The sequence below is a fragment of the Hemibagrus wyckioides genome, linkage group LG01 (assembly GCF_019097595.1).
Source record: "Hemibagrus wyckioides isolate EC202008001 linkage group LG01, SWU_Hwy_1.0, whole genome shotgun sequence".
Classification (NCBI taxonomy): Eukaryota; Metazoa; Chordata; class Actinopteri; order Siluriformes; family Bagridae; genus Hemibagrus; species Hemibagrus wyckioides.
The window spans coordinates 27,215,949-27,237,539 of record NC_080710.1 but is presented as its reverse complement, the minus strand read 5'-3'; the positions used below and the strand labels follow the sequence as shown (position 1 = coordinate 27,237,539).

Genomic DNA, 21,591 nt, shown 5'->3' with positions numbered 1-21,591 from the left:
CTCAGGCTCACCAGTACTGGACCATTGAACATGGCTGGATGTGTCTAGAGGGTTTTATTGATTTATTTATTTATCTTTTTTTATTTTTGCAAATAAAGTTACTTCAACGCTGAATCCCAGAGTCAACACAGAGCTACTTCAACACTGAATATCATCATTCCAAAACCAAACCAGTAGCTCTGGTTATTTTTTATTTTCCCCCACGTCACCTGAGTTGCCTTCTACATTAAGAGAACGTCTTTATCATTTGTTTTGAATGAGACATTGATTGATTCTGACATCAGGCGAGTTCTGCATCTTTAAACAGCAGGAGGAGGAGGAGGATGCGGTTAAAAACTACGGGAAAAGCTTTATCGGCTCGCAGTTACAGGCTAACCGAGGAGCGCTAAGCAAGAGCACTTTCACTTTGAGCGCGCGTGAGCCGGTTCACACTCAGGCAGGAGGAGTCACATGACGGCAGCGGAGTCCGAGAGCGCGAGACCGAGACCGAGAGCGCGAGCAGAGCGCTGCTTCGTTCCGCCTCGCGCCGCCGCCATTCCGCGCTCTGCGCCCTAACGCGATTTTTATTACGACATTTTACTCCCGCTCGGTGAGTATTATTTCCAGTGACCCCCTTTTTGGTAAGCGTTTTTTTTTTTTTTTGCCTTTTCAATCACTCTCTCTCTTTTTGTTATTTTTCCCCTCCTTTCGCTGCTGTTGAACGGTGAGAATTTGAAGTGCTGGTTTTGGGTTTTTAGCGTTTTTTTCCTGCTCGGGATTCAAGTTTTTTTTTTAGTGTGCAGTCATTCTGAATGGGGTTTATTCTCATACTCAGATGCTCAATGTGTCAAGGATGAAAGTGGTTTTTACATCGATCTGGCAGTTTCGCATTTTTGCGCGTTGAGGTTTTGAAACATTTTTTCTTTTTCTTTTTTTTGTCTTTTTGTTTTCTATCATAGACTTTTGCTGTATTTGCGCTTTGCTTTGTATTTGGCGGTGTGGCTCGTAAGAGTTTTGGGATTTTCATGGTCGCCGAGCAAAAGCATCTGCTTTTATTTCATCTCTCTTTTCTTTACAGAAGTCCTTTTTAAACCTGGTGATGTTTTAATGTGAAACTTTTCTCGCAGATTGCAGATTTACTTGTTTTGTTTTGCTTTTTCACCCTAATCTTTGATTTTTCTATTTCCTCTACTTTCCTGCAGATTTCAGTGTCAGATATTTTTTTGCGGATGTTGTCTTTTTATGATATGGTTAATGCACACGAAGTGCATGTGAAGTGAAGTGTGTCTTTTGGGAAAGGATCTATGCAGTTTTTCTTTTTTTTCTTTTTCTTTTTTTCTTTTTCTTTTTTGGTTTCCGTGCCCACGATGACGAACAGACGATTCTCCTTTCGCAGGTACATACGGACGAGAAATCAATCCCATTCCTGCAGCACGATTGCGTTTGCAATAAAAAGCAAAGGCGTTTGAAATGTCACTACGTGGCTAATGTGTTCTTTGGCTTTGGGTCTGATGTTAAATCACAGCACTGAACTGTTAGCACTTCCAGGTGATGAGTGTAACTACTGTAAGTTCATTCTGTCATTCAGTCAGATTTCAACATGAGCTATTCTACTCACCGCACTTCAGTAGTATCACTAGATCAGAATAAAACGAAGACATGTAAGTATGATGTGTGAGTAAGCGGATTTGGATGATCCTTACCATGTGTAGCATGTTGTTCAGCAGCTTTGGGAAATGTTAGCCATCTGTTTTTGGTTTTATTTTCTTTTATTTTGATCGTTTTTCTTCTTCCCAGCATTGTATGTGGCAGCACATAGACTCACATGGATGGACTCATCACCCAACACGTGGTGTGTGACATTTACTGCTGGTGCCGATACCTCACTAATAGGAAACAAATTCACATCATTACCAGATGTCTACCAACATGACACTGATCTACACTTTGTTCAGAACAGATTAGGGTATTTTCTTGCATCGCTACTCTGTATGGCAGTTTCAAGACCAGCGTTTGGAGTGCAGCACCATGGACAGCGACCCAAGCGTGGGCTCAGTCCCATAAAGTATTGGACATTCTAGATCATCTTTACTGTTAGAGACACATTGCTACATCATTTATTTATAATCTCTGTGGTGCCATTCTTCTGAAAGCTCGAGCCTAGATCTGAATCTATGACTTGTATATCAATTCAAACATTTGTTAGTTGGATTTCTTTCTATTTGCACATGCATGCAGTTGTACTGTGAACGTATCTCCTTACCATAATATTAACATTATGTATGAGACTACATAAGCGAACACTTGGTTTCTCGTTGCTTTAACAGCTTTCTATGCTCTTAGGTAGAAAAACATTAACCTTTTCTTAAATTCCCACTATCTATTTTCCAGGAAGATTTAGAACCAAATGACTCTATTGTTGTCCCTCAGGGGAAAACTCTTAAAGGTTTTAGGTAGAATCCTACAACAAATTGTTTTCCTACAAGAATGGAATCCTCTTTTAGGAAGTAAACAGATCACTTACTTACCCAGGAATCCTCGAACATTCTTTTCTAATAGCCTCCATCCTTTTCACTGCAGTTATAGAATATTTTAAAGTAGTGAAATGAGATACACATAGAAGCGAAATAACTAAATAAAAAGCTGCATCTTTAAGGAGTTAAGTCTCAAACATGTAAGGATTTCTTTGGCTTATCTCTAGTGGAATCCTCTAATGTTCTATACATACAACCCTGAAACCAAATGCGTTCCTGTTAGAAAGCATTCTATGTAAGTGCACAAATATTGGTAATCACTGTAGTCAATGTATTATTCAGTGTAGTGAAATGGCACATGTCAGAGTTGAATAATAAATAATAAGCTGGAAATGTAAATCTAGAACTTGTAAGGGTCTTCTGTTTATCTCTAGGTTATACCTTAAAGGCTTTATGAAGAATCTTACAACAAAGTGTCTTTCTATCAGAAAGGGTTCAGAATGGCACCTCCATTTCATTGTTGTGAATTAAGAGACATAGCAATTCGATTATTGAACAATAAGCTGTGACTTTAAGGGGTTAAATTTAGAACTTGTAAGGGTTTCTTTGGTTTATCTCTGGGGGAATCCTTAAAGGTTCTTCATCTTTCTTCTGTTTAAATCAAAGGAAATCCTTAAAGGCTTCATGGCAACCCTAAAGGAGTGTATTCCTGTCAGACAAGGTTCCATGTAGAGTCATTTTAGGAGGCAAAGAATCCATTAACCCTTAGGTGGTTTTCACACTGGGCACTTCTGCTATGGTCCGAATCTGAGTGTGATTGTTCCAAGTTCCCCCTCTAGAATGTTGGTCTGGTTTCAGACTCACTTGTTTCTATTGAACTCTGGTGCATTTGCATTTATCTTATGTCACAAATGCGCGTGGAGAACAATGGGACGTACCATGCTTTTTTGTTTTGAATTATATTAGTGATATTATGTACAGCAAAACTTCCCTTCTTCTGTGTCCCACACTGTTCCTCTGCCACTCATGCTGCATGTGTGTTATGGAAGCTGATGATGTCGTCATCAGCTTAAACATATGTGCAGGCAACTTTACTTCCAGAACAAGTGCAGACCCGAGTATGAGTTACACTCACTTTCATGAAACTCGCAGCACAGTTCCAGTTCAACCAAACTCACACCACCTCCTACTGGTAGTCTTAGTTTCAGTACTTCGGTGTGTTTCCCAGTCTGCATGTCAGCTTTCTTTTCTTTTCTTTTTTTTTTTTCCAATATTTCATGCAAACCATGCACTGTTTCAGACTAAACTGCCAGTGTGAAAACCTCCTTAAAGCTCTGTTACACTATTGCACTGTAGTTACTAAATATTATGTGTTGACAATCATTTGTTGTGCATTCAATTTAAGGGGATAAATCTAGAACTTGTCAGGTCCTTCTTCTTTGTAATTCTAGGGGAATCCTAAAAACTGTGTGTGACTATCAGACAGGGTTCTATGTTGAACCATTTTAGGTGCTAAAATGTAGGAATCATTTTAAAGGGCGTTTTTCCCCCCTAAATGTTCATAAGTGATTACTTCATTGTAATGTTCTGAGCCGCCTATATAAGCTAGATAATTGAATAACAAGATGGAACATCAGTTTGGACTCCAGAACTCATTAGGATTTCTTCAGCATATCTTTAGAGGAACCTTTAAAGGTTTTCTGCATGTTTGTCCAATCAGAGAGGGTTCAATTTACAAGTTACAGTTTCTTTCCAAAGAGATATCTTTATAATATCCAATATTTTTGTAAGAGTTTGCAATTTTCTTGTTGCTGTTATTTTTATTTACTCATGAGATTCCTCACAAAAGCTTGTGTTGTCTCATCAGTCGTGTTACAGTCCTTCTGTCACATATCCTACTGCTTTTCATTTCTTTTACACCCCCAGTATAGCCTGGGCTAGTCCTTTGAATATAATGATGATGCATACTCCTAATATTCCATGTAGGCGTCAACATGCTTTACATGACATTATGTCTGTGACTATGTGAGGCATGTTGGGGCTCGGCTAGAGGAAGGTAGTGAGGCCAGCCAAACGGTGGCATTGAGATGTATGCGGCGTGTGCTGAAAGGTGCCTCTGCTGCGCTGATAAATGTCTCTCTCTCTCTGTCATCTCTCCAGCTGGGCGTTATGATATCCAGCGTTAGTTCCTGCAGTGTCGTCTCTGCCCTCCAGGCAATTTCTCTCAGTTATCTGGGCCTAGCAAGGCTTGTGCATGAGAGCTATAAATGAGTACTGAGAGATATGATAGCTCATGTGTGTCAAGATACCTTTGCTCTCATGCATAAAACATTTGGTCGCACGTAAAGTCCTGTTTACACCAGGCATGTGTTTGTAGGACTGTATGTATATATATATTATATATAAATATATATATATATGTGTGTGTGTGTGTGTGTGTGTGTGTGAGTGAGTCCTCTAATCCAGAAATGAAGCATATACTCATATGAAGCACAGACAGAAGCACTTGGTAACACAACTGTGATGCAAGGTGTGTGTGTGTGTGTGTGTTATGACAGTGGTTTTGGTGCAGTTGACAGCTGTTGAACAACACTGTTTTCATCACCTGGGAAATATGAAATAGATTTCTTGTGTATGGGCACACTGCTATGTAATGTTAATGATTTTTTCCCCCCTAAAGATCGAGACCAACACAAATTGTCTTTTTCAATCCTTTCGGCTACATTCTGATGTATATCAGATACTGAAAAGGAAGTCCTGTTAAAAGCTGTTTTGAGATTTCTTTTTTCAACCACTAACACAAATAGAGATCAATATCAGCGGTGCAATTTAGATTATAATCGTGCACAACTCAATATAAAATGCAGGTAAAAAAAAGAAAGAAGCCGTGGACAGTTTATTGTTGCTTCTGGATTCTGATTGGTCAGATGGTTAATTAGATTTTTGCAACTGCATGGCTTTTGCAAGGAAAATCACAGGTTTATATTAATCCACTTATTATTGTTGTGTGATTCTGACAAGGTGCTTAAAATGACAAACTGACTGATAGTGATTGAGTGATAAGACTTTTATAAGGAAACATTTGTTTAACATCTACAGTATTTGGAGGGAGTCTCCAGTACATTTTCCAATATGAGAAAGTCTTCAGGACAGGAAACGTTTGTTTTCTGGTTTTCCTTGCTTTCTCTGATAAGCTTATTATTATTATTATTATTATTATTATTATTATTTATTTATTTATTTTTTGGTGTATTAATCTCAGGACAGTGAGAACAAGTACAGCTTGATATGGATGCCACTGCTGCCAACAAACTTAGTTCTACTTGTTACTAATCTCTATGCTTTTAATGTCTTTCAGATGTACTTCAAACAGAAAAGAAGCAATCAGGAAAAAACTTAATTCAGACATTTGTCCATTTATCATGTTTCTGATTGCTTTTAAAATCTAAAGCAATTCAATAAAATTTCCATATAAACTTAATATCATTCAATCACTTGCTCTTGATATACAGTAGTAAGGAGAGTCTATCTATCTATCTATCTATCTATCTATCTATCTATCTATCTATCTATCTATCTATCTATCTATCTATCTATCTATCTATCTATCTATCTATCTATCTATCTATCTTTTATATTGTATTCCTCGTATCTTTTGTAAGCACATGGTGTGAATACTGAAGTAGAAGGATAATAGACTGCTGTACCTATTCATATTCACTGGGCTTCTTAGCAGCTCAACTGCAAGCATATGCTACTGGAACCGTCTCCATCAGCAGTTCCACCACAAGCTTCCAGCATCAGTCTTAAGGGAACAGCTGAAATCATGTCTTCTGTAACATTTTGAGAAACTACCAGAGAAAACTGGTGTAGTAAATTAATGATGGTATATTTAAATATATGATGCTTATTTCATCATGTGGTCAGCATTTCCTAATATGGTCATTATATTGGAACATAATGTTTTTATGGAACATCAACTGACAAAATATCCATTCAAAAAGTTCTCTCCATATTCAGTATGGTTAAAGTAATGGCACACTCATGCCTTTTGAGGCACCATTCCTAGAAGTAAACAATCTTTCTTTCTTTCTTTCTTTCTTTCTTTCTTTCTTTCTTTCTTTCTTTCTTTCTTTCTTTCTTTCTTTCTTTCTTTCTTTCTTTGTTTTTGTTCTTTCTTTCTTTCTTTCTTTCTTTCTTTCTTTCTTTCTTTCTTTCTTTCTTTCTTTGTTTTTGTTCTTTCTTTCTTTCTTTCTTTCTTTCTTTCTTTCTTTCTTTCTTTCTTTCTTTCTTTCTTTCTTTCTTTCTGTCTGTCTTTCTTTCTTTTTGTTCTTTCTTTCTGTCTTTCTTTCTTTCTTTCTTTCTTTCTTTCTTTCTTTCTTTCTTTTTGTTCTTTCTTTCTTTCTTTCTTTCTTTCTTTCTTTCTTTCTTTCTTTCTTTCTTTCTTTCTTTCTTTCTTTCTTTCTTTGTTTTTGTTCTTTCTTTCTTTCTTTCTTTCTTTCTTTCTTTCTTTCTTTCTGTCTTTTCTCTCTCTCTCTCTCTCTTTCTTTCTTTCTTTCTTTCTTTCTTTTTGTTCTTTCTTTCTTTCTTTCTTTCTTTCTTTCTTTCTTTCTTTCTTTCTTTCTTTGTTTTAGTTCTTTCTTTCTTTCTTTCTTTCTTTCTTTCTTTCTTTCTTTCTTTCTTTCTTTCTTTTTGTTCTTTCTCTCTTTTTGTTCTTTCTTTCTTTCTTTCTTTCTTTCTTTCTTTCTTTCTTTCTTTCTTTGTTTTTGTTCTTTCTTTCTTTCTTTCTTTCTTTCTTTCTTTCTATTTGCATTTTTTGCAGTTTTTAACTCTATTATTGTAAATCTCCACTCCAAATACAGACAGTATTTTTTTACTGAGATTACTTTTATGAGCTGCTAAAAGCACACTTAAGAGCTGAAAGTCGGTGATTCTTAAAAAAAATGACAATAAAATGACTCTGAATTATTCAGTAATTCATGATAAGACGTGTAATGCAGTAGCTACAGTCAAACTAATAGAGCAAAAAAAATGCACTACCAGTCAAAATGTTTCCATTATGTAATATAATCCAGGCATGGGCGTGAGCGTGATGTCATACACTTATAGATAAAACATGGAACGTTAAAGGTTCTACAGGGTCGTCTCAAGAATGAACCTATAGAAGGATCTATACAGAACCCTACAACAGCTGGTTGCTCTATCAGACTAGCTAGAACCACATCAAGAAGAAATCCCTTCATTATGCAAAGAAATCATGAAGATCCATTCTCATACAATCCTAGACCTGAGCTCAATATCATACATCCTTCTACTAGAAGGTTCTGTGTAGATCCCTTCAACAGAAATCTTCTCTTTCAGAGAGGCTCATAAGTAGAATCACTTCAGGAAGCTGCGATGTGTTCTATTTGGCAACATTATAAAGGACGTCGTCGCTGTTAGAAAGTAAACCTACCTCAGGAAAACTAGAACCCATAACTGTCCAAAGAACCAGTGAAGTTCTGAGTGTCATTATGTTTATGCCTCCCGACACTCCTCCCCTTGCCACTAGCCACTATCAGAAAGCCTTAATAACTGAAGTAGCACTTTGTGTTTTGATAGAGCAAGTGTGTCAGTATCTCTTTACTCTCATGTGTAAAACATTTATTGGCATGTAAAAGCCTGTTCACACTCAGACATGTGCTTCCATTAGAACAGGGTGTGTTGTTTTGTGTGTGTGTGTGTGTGTGAAAGGATATGTGCAAGAATAAAATAAACAGCCTAATGTGTTTTGGAGAAATGAAAGCCTGCTGCTAGCACACGGATCCTGCAAGCTAGTGTGTAATTATAAATTGAAGTGCAATTACAAGTTGGTAAGACAAAATCGAATGCTGTTTGCATTAAAAATGCATCATGTGCAATTTAATTTGATGATTCACTGTGCGCCAAAAGAAATAGTTCTCAACACAAGGAAGCTTAATACAAAGGCATGTCCTCTGCCTCAGTCTGAAAGTCAGGGTTCTTCTAGTCTCTTTACATGGAAAGCTAAACAAGTCCAGATCATTTGCAAGCATGTTCCTCTGTTAGATCTCCCTATAATCAAAGTCACTGTGTATGTCGGAGAAGAATCAAAGACCTTTTGAACAGCAGTGTCTGATCTCTGCAAACAGTGGACACAGGCTTATTGAAACAAGGCCTCAGCTGATCATGGTGCAGGATGTGTAGGGGATGTTAGTGAATGTGATGCTCATTGTTTTGTCTGTATTATGACACTGAATATGAACGCAATTCTCATTTAAAAGACATGCGCTGACGTCTTGTTGGCTTTTTATACACCTGAAAAAGAGCTTATCGTGATATACATACCTGGATCTGGAAAAAAAAGAAGAGATTTTTAAAGCAGAAATATATCAATGAATAAATCTTTAAAAAATATAGTACAAGAAATAATTAGATAATAATTTTTGTATTTACATTTTGCATGAAATGTTGCATTATTATTATTATTATTATTATTATTATTATTATTATTATTATTATTATTAATAATAATAATAATATTCTTTATTCATCTTTATAGAAACCCAGAAAAATTTTAAATAAAATAGACGTGCACTTCGAAAATCTAGTGAAAGCTAAGCATTGTTCTTGTTCATTGCCAAATATGTATATTGTATTTACAGATGGCACAGCGGTGTAGCAGGTAGCATCGCCTGATTCAATTCAGAGCTATCTGTCTGCGTAGAGTTTTGCATATTGTCTCCGGTGTCTGTGTGGGTTCAATTTGGGTTCTCCGGTTTCTTTCCACCTCTGAAAAACATGCTGAATGTCTGTGCATGTGCATAGTACCCTGAGATCCCTGCATCACGCTTAGTGACAGGATAAAGTGCTTACCGAAGATGAGTATATACAAACGGAGCCCAAAAATGAACTTGGGAAATTGAGTGATTAAACAGCAGTTAAAACAATATAAATCATTTTTTGTAGCGTTTAAAGAAGACACTAAACATGAGATGTAAATGAACTTGTGTCCTGTGTATTTTGTTGTTTAAGTCGCTTCTTCAGTGAAGCGGTACGTTGATTAATATAATTGTGTCTTTACTCAAGGCTACATTCTGTCAGCTAAGGTATTATGTCTCAGCAGTACAGCATACTTGTCAGAAAAGTGCTAAGGCATTCATGTGCTGTGTAGATCCACAATTTTTTTTTTACAATGCAGTTTATATTCTTCTGTCTCAATCAGTTTCTATACCTAATATTGTATTTAATATAAGCCTTTGCTCATGAGAAAGGTAGATAGGATTAGATGAAAGCATGACCCTCTGCCTTCTCTCACACTCAATGAGGCACTTGTCTCTCTCCATTTAAAGAGATAAACACGACACATAGGACCTTAATAAGCACTGAGTACTCGGTTCCCTTCTCTGAGCTGTTAATTTAATAAATGACAGGACTCTAATTCTTTAATAATCACAATCTGAACAATTAAACTCCCATCTGAAGAAGGACAGTGTGAAAAGACTTTTAAGTGGCAATTATGTCAAACCATTTGAGGTATAATGCGTTCCTTAAAGATGACCCACTCAGTGGAACATCTTCAATCGTCTGTACAATTTTTCGGAAGAAAAATGTGTTTTTAGCTTATAGGTTCATCACTTGTAAGAGATTCAAATGAACAATGAAATGGGTCATGAATTCAGAGACATGTCCAAACTCTTGGCTTATTATTCCGTTTTTCATATTAAAGCTTATTATTCAGTAACCGCTATGAATTATTCAGGGCCTACAGTTATTAAACTAATGTATAATTTTAATTATTTTTCACAACTTATAACGTTACTAGAGCAAGAATATAAGCCTTGTTGACCGAGTGACGAGTGCTTGGAGCTTAAGAGGTTAAATATCCCTTCCTTTTGCTTTTGAATGACAAGTGGCATGGCTGAATTTAGACTTACACAAAACCCCTCATGGGCAGCGTCTTATTTGGGCTCTGAAATTGAGTCATTTGCATGTGTGAAATTTGCCGGTGCTCAGCCAAGTAGGCACAAAAAGCTTTTACCTCCAATCAAGCCTCTTTTTTATGTCACCTAAAATGTAAAGAAATGCATTTAACAGAAGAAAACACAGACTAGAACAAAGTGACTGAATAGTAAATGCTATGTTTTCTAAGTAATGAATATTTCACTACTGAATAAAGGTTATCTAATAAATCTAGATAAAACACTGCATGTGCTTTATTATTTCAGTGGGAATGTTTTAGAGAAATCTTATATGCTGCAATCTGTAAACTTTCCTCAATGCACCTAAATGTACTTCCCAGAACATTATAGTTCATATCCGTTCTAACCGTATTCCGGCTTTTTTCCCCATTTAGTATTTAATTTCTAATCAATTTTTATGTCGAATGCCGATACATATAGTATTGCGCTTACAAACTACACTCAGTATTTTTTCTATCTGTTTTTATATAAGTACTACAGTAACAATCTAACTAACTCTAACCCTGTGCTGATTTATTCCTAATTTGTTTTATATATAGGTTTAATTTTCAATTAACCCAAAGTTGATCCTGGAAATTTCAAGCTAAAGCCATTACCTTCCATCTAAAAATATCAATCTGTTGACCTAATAAGGCAAATAGGGGCATTTTCTATTGATGACATTTATCAGTCTATCACATTTCAGAATATTATCCCAGAATATCCCTTAGATACCACATTCACTTACTGCCATTTCCCTGAACCACATGAGTGCAGTTCATATTGATTGCACTTGTCTATATAACTGTGTTTCCATTTTCATTCCTTCCTTCATGTGTCTTTCTATACTGATTCCGCTTCTTCATGTATAATAAATGTTTAACCAGTGCATCTGCTTGAAAGATTCCACAGTATTGTTTGCAGTTTGTAGCATAAATAAGGTGAATTTATGTGAAAGGGATGGCTGGTAGAGATGCTCTAGCAAGGCTAAACCACCAGTCTTTCATTCATAACAGCTCATTTGCAACTACTACAGATGGTCATAAGAAAAAGACACAGAATGGTATGATGAAGCAAGGCTGGGGCTGAGTTCATTCTGGCCCAGACTGTAGATTCTTGCAGCTTATCTGTAACACAATATCCTCAGTGTTTGAGACAGTGTATACATGGGGATATAATAGCTCAGTGTTTAAGGTATTCAACTACTGAACAGAAGGTTGTGAGTTTAAAACCCAGAACCACCAAACTGTCCCCACTGGGCCCCTGAGCAAGACCCCAACCCTCCCCTATGTAAAGATGAAAATGTAAGTCTCTCTGGATAAGGATGTCTTCCAATATGTCATAAGAGCAGTTAACATGAACAAGGTGGATTATTAGCTTTATCATTCTTTTCTTGCCAAAAACTGCCTAACTAAAAGTTTCCTTACAAGATACAGATTCCCATTTACAGTGCTTGGTATTCAGCAGGAAGCATAACATAACACATGGTTTGTGATGTTGTGAAAACTGATATCACCACCAGCTATCATTGCTCATGCAGATCGTTCCAAAGTTCATTTAGCAAGCTTTGTTCACAAAGCTCCTAATACAAAATCCTAGTTTCAGGTGTAACTCTATAAAGGCTGTGTTTCCTTTCTCACTTTACAGCATGACAGTTTAGTTTAGAGATATTAGCGAGTGTTTTCTGATCTTGCTGCCTGTTCATTTAGGCTGTGAAGCTGAGGGGGAAAAAAGAAATAACACGTGTGTAGTACGTTCCTTTCATGTAATATATCTCTCTCTGGGCCTGTATGTGTCAAAGGCTGAATTTTCTTTAGGCACTGTATTTGACCATATACCATTTTTCTTTTTTTTTTCTTTCCCTTTATGTCTATGCGTGTGTGAAAAAAACAGACCTTTTTATATGCACGTGTGAAGAGAAGGCGAGAGAATAGCATTACCGAAACACTATACTACGCTCCATTCAATTTGGAGCTTGCAAATTGGGCAACATACTAATCGCCTGCTTTCTTTTCCCTGTTGTGTTGGCAAATCCATTCATGGGATTATTCTGGGACTGGTGTGAAGAGCGAGAGAATCCCATTTGTGGCCATATTTAGTCCTTTCCTTTTTTTTTGACTTCATTTGCTGTTGCCTCTTTTGTCATTTGGTTATGACTTGGGGTAATTTTTCAATCATTTTCCCCAGGAAGCTGCAGATGCAATTTGATGCATGAGTCCTTTTTTCTTCTTGGGCAAGGAATAGTCTCTCTCTCTCTTACACACACACACACACACACACACACACACACACACCAGTATGCTTGTCCACAAGTAAAAGCAACCACATAAAGTAGAAAATGCAGATTTTTTTACCATTAATACTAGATTAAAAGTCCATCTCCAGTGGATTATTAAGCATCCAGATAGACAATATTATTGGTTGGTGATGCTAGAATAACTACACATTATAAAATATTCAGAAGCCATTCATATAGGATGCATTAAAAACCTGTATGCAAAATATTTGTACAGCTCACTGGTTAAAAAAGCCACATAAAACCATAATGTTTAACATTTAATCAAATCATGTGTATCTATATATCAGCTCTCTATATAATTATTAATTCATTCTAATTAAAAGAAATTGCAAATAAAGAGACATAAAAGTGGCTTATTAATACTTTATAATGTGTGAGAAATATATATATATTTTATCTTAGCGTTAGTCCTGCACAATGGCAGGGTCTGCTGTTTTGTACCAGATCAATCGATCCGCATGATTTGGCACAGGTTTTACGCCGGATGCCCTTCCTGTCGCAACCCTCCCATTTTTTTTAGCCGGGCTTCGGACCGGCACTGAGAGTTAACTCTTCAGTGGCCGGAATCGAACCTGGGCCGCAGCAATGAGAGCGTGGGATCCTGCCGCTGGACCACCAGGAGGCCAATGTGAGAGAAACATTAATGCTTCATATTTAAACTTTTTTAATTACAGTGTAGAAATAGTTTGTAACCCAAATTACATACAACTGCGAATATTATTTTTTATTTATATACACAATGCTACTAAATCTTGATTCCGATTGATCAGAAAATGTTAAACTTCCATATTAGCAAAGCTGACAGCAGAGCCAACGGCAAGGTAAAATCGCAGGTTTATGTTAATGCACATCTAATATGTAATATATAAGACTTTTAACAGCCATAGTTGGGTCAACTTGCCATGACTTACTGTATGTCTGATTATAATATGTAATAAGCAACAAGTAGTGACTGGTTGCTAGGAAACTTATGTCTTTTTATATGAGCATATTCTGTTTACAAACCCTAAAGGGGTCTATAATCATTTATACGATGAAGCTTTGTGTAGAGCTGTACATGCCAATCATGCCGGGAGACTACACATCAGCTGCTTGAGGTAAAGCTGTTACTTCCTTGGAGCTTGCACTTTGTGTTTTATAACCTGAGAAACTTTTTCTCTTTTTTTTTCAAGGGAGAAAATAAAAGAGATTTTTGAGGGAACGCTGCTATAACACAACTGATCTTCAGCAACATTATACATACGTACAGATGGGTGAACAATATGATATTATGATGGATGAACAATCTGATATGATAATTGACTGTAATAATAAAAGGTTAAAATCAGCATCCTTGTTTCACACTGACCACATCACACCACCCTAACATTGATTAGTTTCCTTTAACAGCATGCCTCAAGTATTTCATTCCTTACTTATGACATAATCTATTAATAGCTCATGGACGTGTTAAAAGTGGAGATTATTATTATTAGTAGTAGTAGTAGTAGTAGTAGTAGTATTAAGACATTATGTTTTCTTTACATTTAAACAAAATGTACATAGTATGTAGTAGCTGATATAGTATAATTTATCCATACAGGAGGAGTTGTGCAGCTGTATATTACACACACACACTACACATAGGTGCTTTTGAGTTTATTTCAGTCTGTGTGTGTGTGTGTGTGTGTGAGAGAGAGAGAGAGAGAGAGAGAGAGAGAGAGAGAGGGAGGGAGAGAGAGAGAGAGAGAGGGAGGGAGGGAGGGAGGGAGGGAGGGAGAGAGAGAGGAGAGAGAGATGGAGGGAGGGAGGGAGAGAGAGATGGAGGGAGGGAGGGAGAGAGAGAGAGAGAGAGAGAGAGAGATGGAGGGAGAGAGAGAGAGAGAGAGATGGAGGGAGGGAGGGAGAGAGAGAGAGAGAGAGAGAGGGAGGGAGGGAGAGAGAGGAGGGAGGGAGGGAGGGAGAGAGGGAGGGAGGGAGAGAGAGGAGAGAGGGTGGGAGGGAGAGAGAGAGAGAGGGAGGGAGGGAGAGAGAGGAGAGAGAGAGAGAGAGAGAGGGAGGGAGGGAGAGAGAGGAGAGAGGGAGGGAGGGAGAGAGAGGAGAGAGGGAGGGAGGGAGGGAGGGAGGGAGAGAGAGGAGAGAGGGTGGGAGGGAGAGAGAGAGAGAGCGTTTTGGTGTGGGTGTGTCTCTGAGTCTGTAAATATGCATATATGTGTGTAAGTGTGTGTGGTTGGAGGTGTTTTGGTTGGTTGATGGATGTGTGTATGTGTGTATGGGTATGTCTGGTTGTGTGTGTAAGTGTTTGGAAGTGTGTGTGGTTGAGTGGGTGTTTTTGTTGGTGTGTGTGTGTGTGTGTGTGTGTGTGTGGTGGTTGGCTATTTGGTTGTAGGAGTATATGTCTGTGTGTGTGTGTGTGTGTGTGTGTGTGTTGAGAGTAGTTGGCTGTTTGTTGTGGGAGTGTGTGTGTGTGTGCCTCAAGCCATGTACCTCTTGAAGGTTTATTTATTTCTAAGCAGAAGATATTTCTACCTCGTTGTCTATGGCAGGCCAGATTAAATCTTGATTCACTTCATGGAATCAATTTCACAGTCTATTTCATCAGCATCCTCTCCCCAAGATCAAGCCGAATGTCATTTTGCACTACGATTTGTCTCGCTTGGGATGCACAAGCTTTTCCAATGTATTTACCTCTCTCTGTTTTGTCGCATCAGCCTGTAGAAAATCTTCATTAATGTCAATGATTTAGATACTGGCACCTGGTGCTGCTAGACAGCCTCTTGTTTCATAGCCTTTTGGCTGTGTGCTTCGGCTTTATTTTTTTTTTTACATGACCATTTCCAATGTAGCTGTCTAAATATAGCTAAAAGCTTCACATATGGCAACGAAAAGTCATTAAAAATTAAAACCAACAATCCGATTCATTTTTATGAGCCACAAGTAAAGTGTAAATCAGTTTAACTTCTTTTATGTATGTATATATATATATATATATATATATATATATATATATATATATATATATATATATACATGTATGTATTTATTATATAACTTAGTAGGTCTGGCTGCTAATGACACACAGATTTGCACGGTGGATACAATACATAAGAAGCTTACCAGTAAACAATTTCAGCAAATAAAAATGTTGCCATAGTGACGATTTTAGTTGGGAGATTATAGTTTTGAGGTAAATCTGTTCCTTTAAGTTCCTTCCTATGTATAGGTCATTAGTACAATCGACTCTGTAGAGTAACATGATTTTTTTTTTCTGATATACAAATCAAATTTATAGTATTTCATTATTTAGAACTTACCACACTTGACCATGATGTTTTCATACATACACAAAAGGGATAAAATAAATAGTGATCCATGCAATGAAATGATAACTCATGCCTTCTACAGTCTATGACACTTTGCACTAAATTAAGAGAGGTAGAGAGGGAATAGGGTATATTATCCACATAGTATAGTATATCTATACTTTTAAGAATAATGACAAGCTGCTATATTACGAGTTGAGCGAAACTTCCATCACCTCACAGTCACAAAACACACAGTGTCATTGTGGAGCCGTGTATTTGGAATTTAGACTATTCGATCGATACCATTTTACTTCAAAATATTGTACTTCCTACAATAAATGTAGTGCTTCTGAAGCTATGAGAGGGCTATTTTTCAGTAGAGTCAGCTGAGATTCCATGCATCTGGTCTAGATAATAGATATCACTTCTATGGTATATGATACCTCAGCATGTTTGGGATTATTTAGAATTATAGAATGGTTGCCAGTGTTTAGGTACTAAATCAATATATTTAATAAACTCATCTGGATAAAGTTTGCAAAGTATTCAAGCTAGAGCTCAAGTTTAAAAATAAAAAATAAAACAGAGCACAATAACACTTTTTCTGGTTTGGTACCGGTACCGAAACCTTGAGGATCAGTATATAGTGATATATAATATTGTTTTTTTTTTTTTAAATGATTATTTATTTTTAATTTTTTACTTACAAATATATAATGCTATAAATACAATAAAATTCAGTCTTTATTTTTTATCTTTTCATTTACTTTTTACTTATTTTATGTAAACATTTCCGGTTACAAAAATCAATTTATTTTCCAAATTGAATTCCAATCTTTGTGGTTTGTCACATGATTCAATATCTGATATGTTTTCTCCTAAATTCCAATATTTTTTATGTCACTGTCGATATTCAGTGAAGTCTATCAATAAGCAATCGCAATTGCATGTCAAATGTCAATGGTTGTGATTTGTTTTTATTTCACTCACATGAATGTTTTCTTGTAGCTGATATTTAGCTCAATTTTGCTAAATGTTTTGGCTCCCTGAGACCTGTAAAAGTCCCAATTGTCTTCCAGTTCACTATACTGTATATACTCACTGTACATATCTTAAATGGGACATCTTTAGAAATTCAGCACAGAGGCACACAAAAAAAATATTAATGAATCAATTATATAGCTATGATTATACATGTTGGAAAAAAAAACCCGACGTACTTGTAGTATTTGTTGTTTTCTTTCTATGTTTTTGAATTGAACACAATTCTTCGATTTTTTTCTCATTTAGCCAAAGAATTCAAGAAATGTCTGCTCCATTAGGCTTATGTAGAGTGAAGAAGATTGCTTTCTTATCACTTAAAAGTGAAAACTTGTGACACGCCGACTGATCGCATTATAGTGTTTTCTCTGTCACTTGTATCTGTCTGTCATAATTCCAGCAGAACTGATGTTCATTTATGAGTGCTTCTGTTGATAATTGCGCTTTTGTGTGAAATGGTTGTGTTAGTTCTGTTATAAGAGCCTCTGTTCATGGTGGTGCTTTGTATTTAGTACTTAGTAAGAATACACAAAGTTAGCAGAAAGATATTACAAAAATCATTTATCATTCTTTCGTTCGTATATCATAGCACTGCTGATATATCATCATCATCATCATCATCATCATCGAAGTACGCTTCTGGATGCTGTATAATTTTGGAAAGACAATTTTTGAACATTAGGTTTTAGGTGATTAACTAATGGTATTAAACGCAGGAAGAGGAAGACATTTTGAGCCCTTTTAAGACCACATTAAGAAGATCGACATTTTTTTTTTCCCTCAAATATTTTTAAAACCTAAAATGTGTTTTCAAACAAGATGACCTTTAAATCTAACATATAAAAATATTAAAACCCATTAGAACATATGCTTCTGTGCATAAATCTGCCAGCTCACCTTGTTCAGTTTATTACGGTCACTGTATGTACCCACGTAAACATGCTAGTAATGTTTAATGCTAGTGTTAGCAATAAAATTAGCAGTTCCGCCGCATCAAAGACTTTATAACGTATATATTTTTCATTTTAAAATTTAGAATGCTGAAGTATACAGGACAGATGCTAGGTGCAAAACAATCTGAGCGTTTCAGTTCTGCCAGCTTTGTCTTTGACCTCCTATTCCCTCTCTACCTCTCTTAATTTGGTTTCTCCCTCACACTCCCCGCTTCTCTGCATTGTTTGATTTTACCTTAATGCCTCAGGTAGCGGCCGGTGTAACTACCTGGCACTGTAAGGGACGTGATCAGCACTTCCTCGCTCATTATTTTCCTTCTGATTGTGGAGCTGTGAAGGTGGCTGCATTAATTTAGTGTTCATCATCCTTACACTCTCGCCTCATCCCTTCTGCTGCATTTGACATGAATGAGTGTGCGATTTTCTTTATCCTTATTTAGCCTTTTGTGGGTAGTTTATAGGCGGGTGACAAGGGGGGGGGGAAAGCTTTGATACGTGTTTCTCCGCTATATCTTTCTATATGATGAATGGAAGCTGCTTCAGAGAGCATATTTCAGCACGTTACACGCTGTGTGTTTAAAGCAAACACTGATACAGAGGTAGAAGGAGTTCAATTGCATTTCATTCCACCCACGAGACTCTGTACGCACTCTGATTAGGTGAAAAGAGTATCAGGTGGGATTGCTGAAACGGTGATTGCTCACACAGCCACCGCAGCAGGCACATGACGTATGTGACACATGAGTCCTGCTCCCCACGTCGCTCCTGTCACTGAGATAACTGAACAGAAACAGATAAACAATAATGGTGTCTGGGTCTGAGCAGGTGGCCTCAAAGAGCAGCTGAAGCACAAAGTGCCGTATCCAAATTACCTCAGGGAGTAGATTACATAGGAGCAGCCCAGATGGGCCGCATTAGCAGCGGTAGGCGAATCACCAACCTGGCTGGGATCAGCTGGCTTTCACCTGGACTTACTGCAGTCATACGGCGCAAACAAACATTCTCCTCATAAAGGCACTGAGGGACAGCAAAGATGGGGCTTGAGGCATATTTCTGAGCACAGTAGCACAAAAATCTCATCAGTTATCCTGTCACTGAATCCATGAGCGATATTCATGCCAATTTATTACCTCTTGGGAAATTATTTGATACTACAGCGCTATTGAATTTTTGATTTTTGATTAGTGTTCGGTTAATTTTCTATAACAGCTCTCAGAAGTGCCAGCTTTAATCCAAACAACGGTTTCATGTTGATGTATTTTTATAGGAATAATTTTTAAGGCAGATGCTGTCTGATGATTTAATGGTGTGATTAACACAGAAAACCTTAACATCATTGCTATGGGCTGTTTGTTGTTTATTGAGCATTAAGTAATGAGTCTCCAGTGTCAGCACTTGGTAACAGTAAGTTGATTCTTATAGACAGCTTTCCAGTTTCTTGGTAAAATGACAAGGGAAATGTTTTTACTTATTGAATTAAGTGAAAATAAGAAGGTTGGTGAAGACATGGTTATTTAATTAATAAAAAGAATAATTTGGTAAATTTTTGTCAGATACAAGGAATAAAACACTACAGAAAAATAGTCATCATTCAGGGAGTTCACGGTAGCTCTACTTTATGTCGGTCCACATCACACAATCCTGCCGTTGATTATTTTCCTCCAGCGGCACGCCGGGTCATGTTTTAGTTCTTCTGTTATTCAGAGATAAGAAGAAGTTACATTAGAGCAACTTAAAGTAATGTTTTCTTCAAAGCTGTAATGCCAATAGCATGGTTTTATTTTCTTTTTATTAACCCTAGAGCTCTGGACTTTAATGTCCTTAGTCAGATTTATATATTTTTATGTCCCAGGGTTTTAGCAATTTTTATTTTTGCAATTTATTTAATTTTCTCTTCAAACGCATACAGCCAGAGTTTTTTTTAAGCCTTTTACAGCTAAACAATCTATTCATTTCTTTTTCTACTGCCATTCATCAAGGCTACACCTACAGTTTTTTTTCATTTATTATAAAGCTGGCCATGAGATGATTTTTTATTTTTTTTTGGGAAACTGTGCATGCGGAGAAAGTAACAGCAATATGCATGCATAAGTGATATGATAACCTGAAATGAGCCCAGTGGAGTCATGGCATGTATTATTTCTGCCTGTCAGTCTGATGGTATTAGTGTATTGTCACGGGCAGCCATGCTGTTTGTCACTCTGTGTCATGTCAGTTTGTTACACCGTGTCTCACTCATCACACTCGGCTCTGTTCGCTACTCACAGATGGATGTCCTGTTGACCCAGGCTTTCACTTTAGTCTTCATATCATATACACTTGGATAGTGGTCAGTGAAGATGTATATTTATTTAATTTACAATTAGGATTAAATGCAATCTCATGTCATATATTACAGCTATATATACACAAAGAAATGTGTGTACAGAATATACTGTATCTATTGGAATACAGGGTCATATGAGTCGAATGTTACCACGTTGATTATTTTTCCAAGAGCAGCATGTCCTGACGTGTTTTATTCCACTTATAGTTGCCATTTTTGTCATTGTTTTTTTTTCCATTTCTAGTTACATGGAACATCGGTGATAATAATAAGTAATAATAATAAGTAATAAATAAAAAAAAAACAATAAGAATCAAAAAAAAGTGTAAATAAAGCATATAATAATATTTATTAATAATAATAAATAAAAATTATAACTAAGACTAAATCTATTAATCAAAAGCTAACTTAAATATATATATATATATATATATATCAAATGTTTTGGGTTTTTTTCCCCCTGAATATGAATATTTGGCAATTGTCTAATTTTAATTGGTAAAAGGTTTGAGATTTGGGGGGAATGATGGCTAAAAGCTGCTTCACCTGATCTCTTAAGGTTTACATTACAATATGTCAGAAACGAGCACCTGTAGAGTGTAAAACTTACAAATAAATAAATAAATAAATGCTTTACCTCACAATGGAGACTCCAAATAATTATGTTTCCCTTCCATATTAATTATTACACACATTTTTAAAATCTGTTTATGTTAAATATTGGCCATACGCACTCATATGAATAAACTTTTACTACAGAAACCATAATGTATCAGAATGAGCACATTATTAAACGCTTTTTGATCAGCCAAACAGATTTCAGATTTCCAAGCCATTGTTTTTGTCCACCCCTTTTACTCTTTCCATTGATGAAAAGAAGCGATCATGTGCTGTGAATCATTTAGAGGTCATTTTGTAGGTATGGAATTACTGATCCGTTCTGCACAATGTATTGGCCCTGTCTACTCTTGTCCATCACTTGAAAGGAACCACCACAGGAGCACCACTGAGCAAAGATTATTTGGGTGACAGTTCATTCTCAGTACCCCAGTGGTATGGCGGTGTGTGTGTTTGTGTGTCGGTGTGTGTGTGTGTGTGTGTGTGTGTGTGAGATACTGTCTTACACTTACACTGTCTTAGAGACAGAGCTCCTCGCTGTTTTTTTTGAGATCTGATAAGATAGATAGATAGATAGATAGATAGATAGATAGATAGATAGATAGATAGATAGATAGATAGATAGATAGATAGACGGATAGACAGATAGATAGACTGAC

The 21,591-nt window shown here is 36.6% G+C and overlaps 1 protein-coding gene across 3 annotated transcripts in view; it reads left to right on the top strand.

The window, feature by feature from the left end:
• The first annotated feature begins 367 nt into the window (after window positions 1-367).
• LOC131359921 (RNA-binding Raly-like protein) overlaps window positions 368-21,591 on the top strand; it is a 171,957-nt gene continuing 150,733 nt past the window's right edge. Inside the window, exon 1 of one of the 3 annotated variants that reach the window (XM_058400087.1) lies at window positions 368-589. The gene's annotated coding sequence lies outside the window, so the exon portion shown is untranslated. Of the gene's footprint in view, window positions 590-704; window positions 1,376-21,591 lie in introns of those variants that run through there. The other 2 variants (XM_058400071.1, XM_058400078.1) reach the window with 2 other exon arrangements.